Source organism: Phascolarctos cinereus, unplaced genomic scaffold, assembly GCF_003287225.1.
Source record: "Phascolarctos cinereus isolate Bilbo 61053 unplaced genomic scaffold, phaCin_HiC Scaffold_9;HRSCAF=440, whole genome shotgun sequence".
Classification (NCBI taxonomy): domain Eukaryota; kingdom Metazoa; phylum Chordata; class Mammalia; order Diprotodontia; family Phascolarctidae; genus Phascolarctos; species Phascolarctos cinereus.
The window spans coordinates 196350533-196364327 of NW_027556402.1; the positions used below are offsets into that span (position 1 = coordinate 196350533).

The following is a 13795-nucleotide window of genomic DNA, read 5'->3' on the forward strand; positions in this document are numbered from 1 at the left end:
AAAACACAATCACAAAGGAAACCAGTGATACTGAAATACTGTACAGATATCAACATTTTAAAAACATTTATAAACCCCAGGTTAAGGACCCCCTTCCCCCTGCATCTAAATCAATGAAGGAAGGAGATACTGAAAGCACAACTGTCATGAGATCTCTATTTTGTACTCCTCAGTGTAGAAGAAGAATATGAGAGGGATAGAACTTGTCCTCAGGGGTTTTTCACTGCATTGGCAAAGACCAAACAAATCTCAGTGCATTTATTTCCCCCCCTCCTTTTTTGGAGGCAGAGTTAAGTGGCTTGTCCAGGGTCACACAGCTAATAAGTGTCGTAGTGTATTTATTAAAAACAAGCCACAGAACTGGCAGAGAGGTATCAAATAATGAGCTGGTCCAGCACCCAACTCCCAGTTCAGTGCTCTCCCTGCTCATCCATGTAGCCTTTCCACCTCAGTCATACCCTAACCCCAAAGCAGACGGCGCTGCTGTGCTTGCCACCTGGTCATTCCAATCATCTTTTACCAACCTAACACTTCCCTTGTCCCATCTCCACCCTCACCATCCCACTCACATCTATTATCATAAATCATAGAATCTAAATCTGAAAGGGACCTTAGAGATCATCCAGTCTCTCAAGAAATTGGCTCCTTTTTGTTCCTTAGTCTTCATTACCCACAGTCCTCCCAAACAGAGAAAGAAGTATAGCTCTCATGGTGCATCTGCACCTTGTTTTCTCAATCATTATTTCCCTCTTTTCCAAACTCCTGCAGGAGGTTTTACCTTCCCTGTGCCCCCACCTCCCTCTTCTCCCATTCCCTGTAGAGCAGGAATGGAATAGAGAGTCGATCAAGAAAGGAAAGGGAAGTTCCAAGCTTGAGATCATGGAGATGGTATAGCTAGCTAGAGGTCATGGGGAAATCTAAGGGATGACCACATCTGTGGAGTAGAGATGTGAATAATGGCAGCTGGAGTTGACAAACTCTGCAGTCTAGGATGTTGGAGGGTCTCAATGTATATTGAAGTTCCTAAGGAGGAAAGAAAAACTACAAACCAGGTACCAAACTCCTTCAGAAAAAAGAGAGAGCAACATGGCAGTTACAAGAATCTGGACAAAGTCAGCCAGTCAATAAGAATTTATAAAGTGTTTACTGCCTAAGCACTAGAGATGCAAAGAAAGGCAAAAAGAGAGACCAGAGAAACTATGCAGATCAGAATAAACCAAATAATACGCAAAAACTCTTAGCTTGGAGCAAGACAATATTCCAACTCCCAGTCTCATGCAAAGAGGAGTTCTCTCTCCAAGGTCTCTAGATACACACGCTGGAAACTAGCGATCCATTGAAGAGCCAGCTTCCTCTACATGTCTGCAGCTTCCAGCCTCCCTTCTCCTTTCCTGGAGCATCCTTTGGTCATTGGCTCTCCCCAAGAGTCTATGCAGGGGTGGGGAACCTGCGGCCTCGAGGCTGCAGGATCCCCCCTGGATGGAAGCAACTTACTAAGCCCCTTGTGCAGTCACACAGCACTGATCTCAGTGAGAATTCTCAAAGACAATGTTCAATGTCAAAAAAGGAGTCACATTGACTCTCTATGCAACAACAGCACAGTACAGTGCCTGCCTCGGCCTGCTGGGGTGGGAGCCAGGTTAGACCCAAATGTGTCTAAGTATATATGTATAGAACAAATACATCATATTGTCGAATAACCTGTAATAACTGGAAAGTCCTGTCAGAGGGAAGGCACTAGAAGGGAGGGCGGGGTCAGCAAATGCACAGAGTTGGGATGAGGAAAAGTATGAGAAAAGGGAAGGTAGGAAAGGGTGAGGTTGTGAAGGACTTTAAATGCCAGGGGATTTTACATTTTATGCCGGAGATAAGAGGAAGCCAGTGAGGTTTTTTGAATACAGGGCACAACATGGTCAAAGTTCACTTTAGGAAAATCATTTTGACAGCTGAGTGGAGGATGGATTGGAGTAGGGAGAGACCAGTCTGCAAGGAGGAGACATGACAAGGTCCTGCACAGGGTGATGGCTGGTGAACGCTGAGAATGGGACAGATATAAGAAATGATAGCCCAAAGGGTGGTTATTAATAGATGCATGTCAACCTAGAGGGAAGGCTTCAATAGAGCCCTTTCTTCACCCCTAGCCTTGATCTGCCCTTGGCTGGCTGGGTGTCTAGGATTTTAATGACTTGATGAAAGCATAGATAGAAAGCTTATCACATCTGCAGATGACATAAAGCTAAGACAGGCAACACACAATGACAGAATCAGGATCTAATAGATCCTTACAGACAAGAACAAATGGCCAATGGCCTAAATCAAAAAAAGTGGTTTAATGAGAACAAATGCATGGCAGAAGAATCAGACTGACCCTAGGAAGCAGAGCCAGGAACAATGGGGTGTAAGTTCCACGAAGGCAACTTTCAGCTTGATGTAACACTGAGATACCTCAAAGAGGAACAGACGTAGGTGGAAGGTGGCGACTTCCCCATCACTGAAGGCAGCTTGCCAGGGATGCTCATCTAAATGGTCTCTAAGGTCCCTCTCCCTTCTGAAGGTCTATGTAAAAAGAGAACTGCAAGCCAGGACAAGACTTGGAGAATGGCTCTGTCTGAGAGCTGATTGGGGGATCAAGGATAGCGGGAGCAGCTTATCCCTGTGAGTCCAAGAAGTGATGCCAGGCCTTGGGGGAAGATTCAGGGCAATAAGGTGAGATGTTCCAGAATGAGTCTTCTCCCTGAGGGCGGGTGCCATTTGGAGCAGAGCTTTTTCTAGGGCACAGGCTGGCCCCCTTCAGAATCGGTGGGTAGGAAGCGGCTGCTTGTCAGCCTTCACCTAGAAAAACTGGGCTTTCCACTGTAATGCCCTCTTAGGACAGCGACTTCTTAAAAAGCCATAAATGGGTGGCACCTGCTGGTGTAATTAGGTATTACATGTCCATGTTATCCCTAAATCCAATGCTGTGCTATCTGTCCACTCTACTGCACAAAATCAGAGTCAAATGCTAAAGTTTGGAAGGACCTTAAAATTCCTCTTCTTTTAAGATCCGACTCAGGTGCTACCCCCTCCAGAAAGCCTCCTCTGATCCCTTAGGTGACAGTGATCTCACGAGATCAGACCCTAGCTGGGAAGGGAACTTAGAGGTCAACTTCACAGAGGAACACTCTGAGCCCCAGAGAGGTTAAGTAGCTTGCCCAGGGTCACAGAGCCACCAAGTGGCAAGGCCAGAATTCAGCTAGGTCCTGGGACTCCAAATCTTCTTTCCACCACACCACATCGCCTCCCTTGAATCTTTCTTCTCTCTGTAGTACCTTTCCTTTGAAGTCATGTGCTGATTTTTACAATGCTTATTTATGGGCATGTCATATCTCCTCTACTCTGAGCTAAGCTCCTAGCACAATAACTAGATTTGTAAAGAAACCCCATGATAAATCTTTTTGTGAAACAAGGAATCATTTTTAATGCAAATTATTTTGCTCTGCCAGGAAACACATAAATGACATGATTACATTGATTCAGGCTGGTCATACTTGGCCTCTTTGAGACGGAAAACAGCCAGAGGGGCTCTTGGCTCATGGAGATGCAACTATTAAGCAAGAAAGAAAATGTATACATTTTCCACCTGGGTATACATTTGCTGACTCAAGATGAGTGCCTTTGTACAAAAGGCATGTCCAGGGGAGAGGAGGTCATCCAGCACCAGTCTGCAGTCACGGCTGAGATAAATGGCTCCTGACTGGAACTCTAGCACTGCCTCAGGATGAGGAGAAAAAGCTGGGGCCCAGCCTTGCTATGTCACAAAAGCGTACATGTTATTTTATTGTACCCTTTGTTATGACAGCAAGAAATTTCAGGTTAGGTAAGTTGCCTAATCTTAAGTAATGACTTTCTTCCCCAACCCTATAAAACAAGTGAGTACATTCCTAACCAATGTCTTATGTGAAGTTGGGATTTTTGAATCCCTTCAATTCATATAGGAGAAAATTGAGGTTCTGTCACACACCTGGCCCTTTCTCCATACACTTACAGCTCCACTGGGGTTGCCTTGCCCCAGGCCTGAAACCCTCTTTGCTTCCTCCCACCATTCTTCTAGCCACATAAAGCTGGCTGACTGACACCTTGAGACAATTCTACCTGAGGCCAACCTCCTATGGTCAATGAAACCTGAACTCATCCCTCAATAATTAACATACTTCCATTGCATCATCTTGTACCCATCTCAGGAATTCTGAATGCCCCACTGTCACTTAAAACCCATTTTCTGTCCCCCACTGACCACTTCCTATTTTATTCTCATCCCCCCCTTTAAACCCACCCAGGCCTTCCACTATGCTCTCTGGAATGCCTTCTCCAAAGGCAACAAATTAGATTTCATTTTAAGTCTTCTCCTTTCTTGCTCCCTTCATCTTCATGTACTTACTGAGAAATGGTTCCCTGCTGATGATACGCCTTTCCTGGCCACACTAGTTTCACTCATACCCACAGACTCACTGGTTGTGATGGGCGAGTTGGACTATGCCTTGTCCTCATTGCCACTTTCAGGTTCTACCATCAACCTCAGGAACTTCTTCTCTGTTGAGGATCATCCAATTCATGTTTATTGCCCAATTTATATTCAGGTAGTTGCTGTCTCCTGACCTCCAGGACACTCTACTTTCCTCACTGAGTCCAGTGCCTGTTTCGGTCTTTTTTTCCTTCATGACTCCTATCCTCAGACCAAGAGATTGCACCATACATTATGACACTCCCTCAAACACAACTTCCCAATTCCCCAACTTACTCATTTCCCATGACCTACTGCAACCTACCATGGCCACCACCCCTACTATTCCACATCCATGTTCAGGGACTCTGAAATTTCTTCAACTGATCCTAATCTGCTGTCATTCCACCCCTCCTCCTGCCTTGCAACTCCAAGCCCTGTTCATCCTCACTACAACCTCCAATCTCTCCATCCCTCAGTTCTTTCCTCAGCCATTATTCCTGCACTGACTATAGTCTTCCTTTCCCTATCTTGACCCCTGGGTAAATCAGTTCAACTCTATACTGTCCTCTTCCTGAATCCCTTCCTTCTTTACCCTGCCAAACTTCAGCCTTAGATGACTCCCACCGTTTGATGCCTTCGATCCCAGTCATGTGCTGACAAAGTCAGAAAATATCACTAAAGAGTGTTGACTGGTTCCATGACCAATTTATGTTACATAATCTCAACAAGGCTTTCAATATGGCAAAGCAATCCATTTTTTTTTATCTCCCGGATCAATTCATTATCTTGTTTACCAAAGCACCTCTTACAAATCTTTTCATTCCTCCTCAAACTTCCTGTGGCTCCCTCCCCCCATCACTTCAGCTCTTCATATTTCATTGAAAAAAACTGAAGGGCAGGTGGTACAGTGGATACAGCACCGGCCCTGGAGTCAGGAGGACCTGAGTTCAAATCCAGCCTCAGACACATAACACTCACTAGCTGTGTGACTCTGGGCAATCACTTAACCCCAGCTGCCTCACCAAAAAAAAAAAATTGAGGTCATTCACTGAGAGTTTCCTTTTATCCTTTCCTCTTCATCTTGTATCACTCAGATGCCTTCTGCTGCTATCTCCTTCATCTGAAGAGATGGCCCTTCTCTTGGCTAAGTGATCCCATTTCATCTACCTTCTCCAACAGACTGCTCCCTTTATTATCCTTACTCTCTCACTAATCTTCAATCTCTCCCTGGCTACTGGCTTCTTCCCAGTTGCCTTCTAAGCGGTCTTCACACCTCCTCTACACTCCTGCTCCTGGGGATCCTCCCTACCTCCAACTGGAGAAGGTGATGTAGACATCCAGAGAACTCCTCCCAAATCCTGCAACCATCTCACCATTTCCCTCCTCTGAACTTCACCATGCCCCAGTGATGGATACCCTTTTGCCACCTCCACCCCTCAGGTTCTTTTTATGTATTGTCTTCTCCCATTAGATTGTGAATTCCTTAAGGCAAGAACTGTCTTTTGCTTTCCTTTATATCCACAGTGCTTATAACAGTACTAGCACACAGAAGTTGCTTGATAGATATTTATTGACTATTGACTATGAACGTGTCCATGTCTTCCTCATTCTCAAAAAAACTCACTTGATCCATCCATTCCTGGTAGCTAGCATCTTATATAACCTTTCCCTTTCACAGCTAACCTTTAGAAGGCCCAGTGCAGGGCAACAGCCTTCTGATCAGTCTCCCTGCCTCAATCTCCTCATTCCAATTAACCTTCTACTCAGCTGTCAAACTGATCTTCCTAAAGGACAGATCTGACCATATCACCTCCCTATTCTCTAAACCCCTGTGACTCCCTATTACTTTCAGGATCAAATATAAAATTCTCTGTTTGGTTTTTAAAACCCTTTATGATCTGGATTCTTCCTACCTTTCAGTTTTCTTACACCTTACTCTCCATATGCTCTGTGATCCACTGACACCAGTCTTGCTATTTCTCCAACAGACATTCCAACAAGACATGGCTGTCCTCCATGCCAAACCTCACTCACTAGACATCTTCTAGATTTTTCTCTTAAGGACCAAATCACTGGGGCTCTCATTGACTGGCCAACAACAGGTCCCAGGCCAAGCTTCACTTGGTCATTGTTTGGGTCCCTGTTAGCTCAAAGTGAACCTAAATAGTAATTGTTTCTGTTTTGGCCAGAAACCCTAAGGGTCTTCCCCTCCCAGATTGATTTTTTTTTTTTACTAGGTAAAAGAGGCCATTCTCTGCCTCACTTCTCAACTAGCCTTAATCACTGAATGGGCATTGCCTCAGTCAAATTGAGATGGCTCTGGAGGAGAGAGTAAGGCTGGTGACCCTGCCCAGCCCTGCCTCACTTAAATCCAGTTCACTTGCATATCATGGCATCATCTTCGCAATGTCATGGTACTCTTTGAAAACAAAGGAGAAACAACAACAAACTCCAGTCTTCTACGAGAAGCCTTTCCCAATCCCCCTTAGTACTAGTGTCTTCCCTCTGAAACCGTCTTAAGGCTATCCTGGATATATCATGTTTGCACGTGGTTGTTTGCAGCATGTCTCCCCCTTCAGACTGAGCTCCTTGAGAGCAGAGGCAGTTTTTTTGCCTTTCTTTGCCACAGCGTCTGGCACGTAGTAGGTGTTTAACAGATGCTTGCTGACTGACTGAGAAGTGATTTGTCCAGAGTTACACAGCTAGCTCTGAAAAGGAAGAGCCAGGCCAGGCTCTGGGGGCCAGGCCCCTAGTTCCCACCACCATGTTCTTTTCTCTCCATCACAGCTGCTTCAGGACAAGAAGGATTGTGATATCCACTCCAGGTGATTACTCCAGGGGAAATAAATGTATCAGTTAAGAGGAAACCCCAAACCAAGAGTAAACTGAGAGTTCTTAGAAAGTAAGTAGTCATCTAGATTTTGTTTCAAGACCTTCAATAAAGGGCAGCTAGGTGGCACAGTGGTTACAGTGTGAGGCCAGGAGTCAGGAGGACCTGAGTTCAAAATCTGGCCTTACTAGCTGTGTAACCCTAGGCAAGTCACTTAACCCTGTTTGCCTCAGTTTTCTCATCTGTCAAATGAGCTGGAGAAGGAAATGGCGAACCACTTTGATATCTTTGCCAAGAAAACCCCAAATGGGGTCACAGAGAGTAAGACATGAGTGAAATAATTCAACAACAATGAAGGAAAACCCATTACTTCCCAGGGCAGCCCATTCTACTTTGGGATGGCTCTCAAGTCTAGGAAATTTTTTAGATGTGAAGCCTAATCCTTTTGGCAAACTGCAATCCACTAATTCCTAGTTCTGCCTTCTGGGACTAAGCCAAACAAGTCATCCCAAATCCCCATGACAGCCCTTCAAATACCTGGAGACAGTGTGCACATATTCCCAACATCTCACAAGCTGCCTTTTTTTTCCAGGCTAACCACCCCTACTTCCTCATAATGTTCTTTTCTGGACTCACAATGAGTTTGCAGTCCACTAAAACCTCCAGATCTTTCTTATTCCAGACAAACTTCTATCTAGCCATGCCTCCCTGATCTCATAATTGTAAAACTTATTAAAAAAAAAAAACTAGGTGTAGACATTACACTTAAAGAGTCATCTACCATGATTGTTTCCATTTTCTTAATTCCTTCTCACTTCTTAATCCCCTGAAGGATAACTCCCTTTCTGCTAAATCCAATGACCCTTCTTCTTAGGACTCATCCTTCATCTCTCTGAAGCTTTTGACACTGTCTATACAGTGCCCCTCTCCTTGTGGATATGCTCTCCCCTTCTCGATTTCTGTGATACTGCTCTCTCTTGGTTCTCCTTGTGGATGATTTATATAAAGCAGGAGCATGAATGTATTATATTGAGAAGAACTAGCAGTCCAGTTTGGAATGGAGTATGCAAACAAATGGAAGGAGAGTTTATACGAAATAACAAGGGTTTGTTTGCCCACTTCTCAGGCTGGGCCTCCTCCTCCCAACCACTGAATATGAGAATCCACAGAAGTTGTTCCCTGAACCTCTTTTCTCATTCTCTCTCTCTCTCTCATCTCATCAGATCCCACATGTTCAATTATCACCTCTGTACAGGTGACTTCCAAATCAATATGTACATCCTAATGTCTTTCTAATGCCAATCCTATTCCTATATTACTCGCTGCCTGCTGGACATCTCTTCCTAGATGTCCCTTAATCAGTCAATCAACAAGCATTTATTAAATGCCTGCTATGTTCCAAGCAGAGAGACCCAAAGGAAAGCAAAAAAACCAGTTCCTGCTCTGAAGGAGCTTATGATCTCAAATTCAAATGTCCAAAATAACCCATGTTGGGGGCAGCTAGGTGGCGCAGTGGATAGAGCACCGGCCCTGAAGTCAGGAGGACCTGAGTTCAAATCTGGCCTCAGATGAAACACTTGACACTTAATAGCTGTGTGACTCTGGGCAAGTCACTTAACCCCAATTGCCTTTAAAAAAAAAAAAGGAAAAAAAAAGAAAAATGTAATTGGGAAATGTTAACAGAATAAATAAAAATACAATACAACATAGATAATGTTACTTTAAAAAAAAAGGGGGGGCAGATAGGTGGTGCAGTGGATAGAGCTCTGGCCTTGAAGTCAGGAGGACCTGAGTTCAAATCTAGCCTCAGACACTTGACGCTAGCTGTGTGACCCTGGGCAAGTCACTTAACCCCGACTGCCTCACCAAAAAAATAAATAAAAGAATGGAGTCAAAATAACCCATATTTCCCTCAACATTCCACCCTCCTCCAAACTTCCCTATTTCTGTTGATGACACCACCACATTTCTAGTCACTTGTTTGTAACCTTGTAATTATCTCTGATTCTTCTCCCCCAACCTCCCTGGGAATAGCAGAGCAAGACCTGGCCCTTCCTGACCCTCAAAGCTATCATCCAAGGAAGAAAAGCCTGTGCAGAAGGGGTCTACCATGCCCCCCCCCAACAACTGCTAATCAACTGCCACCACAGGGTCTGGTTGAAGTCTGGCTGAAGAAGCCTGAGGGAGAGATAGGAAGCTGTCTATGCCAGGATGATCAAACCAACTGTCACCACCTCTACCACCAGTTCTTCTTGGACCTTGGGGAAGAGAGTCTAAGACTCAGAATCCAAGAGTCCCAGGGAAATGTGGCGTCCCCCAGACCACTGGTTCTATTTTTTTAGTCTAGTCCCTTACAGCCTTCATTAAAGGGATCAACCCTTGTGAAGAAAGACCCACCATCCTAACCACCACCAACACTAACTGGAAACAACTGCTATCGATGGACCAATGAGGACAAGAGCTAGGGAATAGCAGTAATGCCCCACCCCCCAGACCACCAAACCACAATACCAGATGGACCCTTAAAGCCACTGTCCCTGGGAGTAATCCTGGTAGAGATCTGACCTGTCAAATGCTTCTTCAGGTGCTACAGTCCCACCCCCACCCACCCCTAGCAACCCCAAAAGAAAACCTACCACCAAAATCCTTGGCATCATCAAATGGTACAACATCAGAAACAGATGTGGCATTATCAACGAAAACAATATAAAAGATGCTTTGCCACCACAGCTAAAACCTACTAGATGTGTTTTCTCCTCCCCCCTGAAAGAATGTGGGCATCTAGAGGAAAAAGGAGCATTTTACTTTTCTGTTTGTATCAGCAGTATACAGTAAGCACTTACTACTTTTATTTGTTCCTTCATTCTCCTTCAACTAATACCCAATCAGATAACAAGTCCTGGTGATGGCTACCTCCACAACATAGATTCAGAACATATCCTTCCCCTACTCAAAAAACTTCAAGGGCTCTCTAGTTGCCATTAGGATAAATTACAGACTCTTCAGCTTGACATTTAAAGCCCTCCACAACTCCCACTTACCTCTCTAGCCTTTTTCATATATTCTTCATTCCAGTCCAACTTACCTGCTGCTCCCTATATAACACATTCTGATTCCTCCATCACTGTGTTTATACCAGAGATCTCTCATAAGTGGAATGCACTCCTGGGGGCAAGAATGAGCCCTGGGCGCTCAGAGAGACTAGCTTCTTGGAAGAGAAGAGTGTGGGGAGCAGCAGGAGAAGCTCAAAGCTGGAAAGGTGGTTTGGGGCCAGACTGTGAAGGGTGGCTAGTGCCAGGCTGGAGAACATAAGGACGTAAAACAGTGGGATGGAAAGAACTTTGGCCGGGAGGCAGGAATCTTGAGTTCTCATCTCAGCTCTACCACTGCTTCGCTGTGACCTGGGGTAAACCACTTTTTTTCACTGGGCCTCAGTTTCTTTATCTAGAAAGTAATGGGGTTGAACTAGATGAACCCTTCCAGACTTTCTGTATTCTATAATCCAAGGCTGGGATCCTAATGGCCAAATCTAGAACTTGATTGAAAAACGTAAACATCATTCTTAGCTTGATGTACATAAAGAAGGGGGGAGGAAGGGTATATTTGCCCCATGGCCCAAAGTTTGCTGGCCCTGGCTAAGGTTTCTTCCAGCTCTGACATTCTATGACTATCATATGGGCAACAGGAGCCACTGGAGATTTGGGGGTAGGGGAGGGGATAAGGATGAATTGAAAATTCTTATTCTTACCACAATGTCAGAGCTGTTTGTCCTGGTCAAAGGACTCAGGATTTCCTAAGGGCTGTGGTTCTACCCCATATGGTTTCCTATGGAGCAGCTCTCTCTTTTCCATTGAAGAAAAAATGCTTCCCCTATCCTAACCACCCTCAGCTCCATCACCCCTTCACACACATGGCTGACCCCCATGACAAGGACACACAAGAAACTCAGAAAATCATACGTCTGTGGAATGAACTGAAATGACATTAAAGAAGCTGGTGTTGGCTTCCACCCTCCTCCCCAAGGGTTGAGGGACCTCCCCCAGCAAAGCTCCCCATCGTGTGCCTCATCCCCTCAAGGTTTTGCTGAGCTAGGGCTCATCTGAAAAACTCATTCCCATTAAGGTACCATACTGGTTTTATACACACACAAACACACATACCTCCCCCCCAAATTCTGCACAGAGGCTGTATCTCTAAATTAAGATTTCTTTCAAAGAAACACAAACAGTATATACATTTTGGGTTTTTATTTCCTTTTCAGTCTGGATCTGTGATTTCACTGGTATAGGAATCTCTAGGTGAGGAAATGAAGAAACTCCCTCTATCAGTGCACACTGGGAACTTGCTCACCTGAACGTGCGGTCCAAGAGCGTCATGGGGTCACTTTCAAAATTAGGTGACTTACCCAGGGTCCCACGGCCAACATAGGTTAATCCCACAATTGGACCAGTCCCAGAATTACTGATAATAGCACTTAACACAGTGCCTGGTACATAGTGGGCACTACATAAATGCTAGTTGACTGACTGATGACTTTTTGGCTTGTGATCCTGGGCAGGGGTGGGGAGGGTGGGGGTAGTAATAGTATTTCAGCAAGTGACAAAGCCTTTTTCCAAAGGAATGACTCCCTGATGGTAGAATTTTAGACACTGTGAAAGGCTATTTTAATTAAATTCAACATTTATTAAGCACCTATTACATGCAGAACACTTTATTTGGGGACAAATCACAGCAGGAAGCAAATGGTAAATATGTACAGAAACTGTATGGAAGAAACATGGTGCCTGTACTGGAAAGAATATTGGACGTGGAGTCAGAAGAACTGAGTTTGAATCTTGGCCCTGCCTCTTACTCCTTATGTGACCTTGGGCAAGATGCTATAAATGCTATAAAATGAAAGGTTTGTACTTATCTTAGATGACCTTTCAGGTCCCTTCCAGTCCTTAATCTTTGATCCTGCAATCCTAGGATAGTATTGTTTTCAAGGTTAAGTAGACTTGTAACAAAAGGAATTTTTTGTCAGTCAGACCCCAGCTTCTCCATTTGGGCTTTGGAAAACATCACCATAGGTATGAGTCTCTATGAGTATGAATGATGTGGTGTGGTGTGGTGTGGTGTGGTGGAAAGAAAGATGGACTGGAAGGCAGGAAGCCTGGGTTCACTTCCTGACCCTGATGCAGGGTGCTAGTATGTCATCCATGCCTCTAGGTCTCAGTTATCTCATCTGTAAAACAAGAAGGCTGAGAACCCCTCCAGCTCTCCTAAGTTTATGAATTTGAATCCAGTTTGTGGGTAAGGATACTCTTTTAAATGCATGTTCTTTTTCTTCCAGACTTGAACAGAATGAAGAAGCAGTGATTCGTAGAGTCATCACTTTAGCAAGGACGCCAAAGAGATTTAAGATTTCTCAGTCTCTCCCATGGTCACCAGTGAATTGTCAGTCTCTAGAGCTGCCTAGGGTTCCTTCTGAATGAAGTTAATTTTTGTACAATGGACAAATTCTACTGCCAAAGGGTAGAGAGTCCCCCATATGGTGTGATGGAAGGGAGGAAGGGCAACCATGGAGTCCCTTCATAACCACATCTCAGCCTCACCAGTCTGCAGCGAGACTTGAAATTTAACTCTTGGAGACTTATTTTATAAAGTTAAAATGCTAACATACTGGCCAAGGATAACAGACAAAGTCATTATGAGTCAGTTGCTCTTAAGAATGGGCAAATCTATTAGGGGGATGTGGCTAGAAGGAAAGAGAAATAAATGCATACAGTACCACTTCTTTTAAGGAGGTGTGTGTGTGTGTGTGTGTGTGTGTGTGTGTGTGTGTGTGTGCGCGCGCGTGTGTGTGTTGGGGGCCTGGGTGGGAGGGATGCAGCAAGGCAGGAAGCTATGAAGCAGGCCTCAGGCACCGTAAACAGTGAGAATAAGGGGTAAATGGAAGACCAGGGCAGTTAGGTAATGGAGAGAAAGCCAGGACCCACTAGAGGAGAGGGGCCATGGGCAGGCAAGTAAGAAGAAGAAAAATGGGATCTTGGTCATATTCCGATTATTGATATGCTCCCTGTAGGGGCATGGGAAGGTCAATAGGTGGAAAAGAATGCTATTATCTCAGGAACTGCCTGCCCCTGGCATGGTAACTGGTGAACTGCAGCCACAGAGAACCAGTCAGAAGCTGATTACATTACATTACATTACATTACAAAGGCTCAGCCTTCAGGGTTCACTGGAAACCCAATGGATGGCCCACTGCTGTTAACAGCTCATGGAAGAGTCAGTGGGCTGAAAAGAGGGATGGGCAGGAATCCAGCCTTTGCTTAATACCTGAGGCTGAGCAACACTGCAGACTCTGCTGGGACGCCCGAGGCACAAAGGCTCAATAACAGGAACAACTGGATCCATCTGGGAGCTGCGAGAAGACCCACTGTGTGAGCTAGAGCCAGCACGAGGGAGTGCAGGCGACGGGAAGGGGAAGGATACAAGTCTGA

The 13795-nt window shown here is 44.9% G+C and overlaps 1 long non-coding RNA gene across 1 annotated transcript in view; it reads left to right on the forward strand.

Moving 5' to 3' along the window:
• The window catches only part of LOC144455495 (uncharacterized), a 126941-nt gene extending 113805 nt beyond the window's left edge, over nt 1-13136 (forward strand). The window contains exon 3 of the long non-coding RNA XR_013484203.1: nt 12646-13136. This is a non-coding gene — a long non-coding RNA (uncharacterized LOC144455495). The remainder of the gene's footprint in view (nt 1-12645) is intronic.
• Nucleotides 13137-13795: the final 659 nt, after the last annotated feature.